Source organism: Penaeus japonicus, unplaced genomic scaffold (assembly GCF_977035675.1).
Source record: "Penaeus japonicus unplaced genomic scaffold, GWHDUDI00000001_assembly GWHDUDI00000013, whole genome shotgun sequence".
Taxonomy (NCBI): Eukaryota; Metazoa; Arthropoda; class Malacostraca; order Decapoda; family Penaeidae; genus Penaeus; species Penaeus japonicus.
The window spans coordinates 27,568,517-27,570,590 of NW_028234415.1; positions in this window are offsets into that span (position 1 = coordinate 27,568,517).

Sequence of the window (2,074 nt, forward strand, 5' to 3'; positions counted from 1 at the left end):
GCTCCCAGTGAATCCAAGTCTGTTACCATTGGCTTCATTACAGATATAAACATATGCCCGTAATCACACATGCTCAACCAAACATGCATGTGCGCACCGAAATACATCTTCATATATACTATATATTCGGATGTATGCATAGATATTATATATGTACATATATATATATATGTATACATACATACATACCTATATATATATATATATATATATATAGATATATATATATATATGAGCGGACACAGGGTACGGGATTCCTCCTGCCATGGCCGGAAACCCTTCCTGTACTTTCGTCATTATTGCGGCCGGCGTCGAGCTGAAGTGGCTTGCATCCTCAGGGGCTTATCTTTAATCATCATAAATTTTGTGGAATCTTTTATAAGATCTAAAGGAAGTTCTTTCTTAAGGTGACAAATTAAATATGAAAACCTTGTTGCTTCTTTAAATAAGATAGACTCTATATACTTGCAGTTACTCGTCGAAATAAATAATGATAATTTACGATACATGAAAGCAAATCAGAATAATTTTATCTCAAAATTCTGCTTGACAAGTGAAATGATTCTAACTGATAAATCAGTCTTTTTTCATAACTTTGCGTTTCGAAATTGACCATGAGAAAGACGTAAAACACATATAAACTTATATATATTTATATATATACATATATATATATATATATATATATATATATATATATATATATATATATATATATATATATATATATATATATATATATATAAGTGTGTATGTGTGTTTGCGTGTGTTTTTGTGTGTATGTTTGTGTGCATTTGTGTTTGTGTGTGCATGCGTGTGTATTTATGTGTTTGTGCATGTATATATATATATATATATATATATATATATATATATATATATATATATATATATATATATATATATAACATACACGCAGGTACAGAAGTGCCATGAAGAAGCGTTTGGACTCCTGGTGTAGCTCTTCCCCTCAGGCCTCGATCGCTGTCCACAGCTGAGCGGACGCCCAAATGTTTTATTCACACCACTGAAGAATAAGAAAACTATATTAGGTAGATGATTAGATTTACATGACAACTTTTGTTCCAGTTCGGATATAAGTCGGACATTATAAAGGAAAAGAGTGTTCCCTAAGAAACTCATCATATTTTTCACGTCAAGGAATGCTGGGGATGAAACGAGGTTGGAGAAATGAGGTACTGGATAACACTATAATCTTAACATGTATACCTTAACGATGAACAGTGCCTGCCTGCTTATATCGCTGGCAACCTTGCACAATCAGGCAATGTTTCTAACCTAAATGGAGAGTAGGGGTCGCTACTCACTACTGGGTCGTCCTTAGGTCACTGAGTCACATTAATATAAGATAGAGTAGTAATCTAAAATAGATAAAGAAAGAATATATGTTATGATGAAAAAATACACGTCTTTTTTCAATTTTCACGTTTGTAAGGCCTCGCATTTGCATAAAGAATCGTGAGTAACAAAGAAAAAACCTTTGTTACACAATCTACAGATAAAGGATTTCTCTTTGGTATGTATTCTTATGCGAAATGACGAGGATGTATTACCAGGAAAACTGTTAGCTGCATTTGCCATACTTGAATACTGTCTCTCGTCTATGCTGAGTTTTGCTAGATAAATCCTTGTTGCATAATGTACACTTTTGAGGCTTTCCCTTTACAAGAAGGCTAATATGATTCGATTGATATAATCTCTGTTTTGAGGTTTCTTGCTTGTATGCATGCTCACGTTATCACTAAATGAGATATATCTGTGAAATCTTTCCAGCAGACATCATACATGGGTTTCCATTTTAGAATTTGCGCTTTGACGTGTCACCGTTTCACTCACGCCTCTTGGGAATTTTGTATTTCCGGAATTCTGAGACGATTTTTTTAAATAAAAAAATCTTCACATCTGATGTTTTCAGTCCACATACTTCATCTTGAATTTCTTCTTTGACAGGACTTTCGAAATAATCAAGCCGCCCCTTTTGGATGTCTATTTCGCCCTATTATCAACTTTTTATTTCGTTAATGGAGTGATAACCTCCATATACCATTACGGC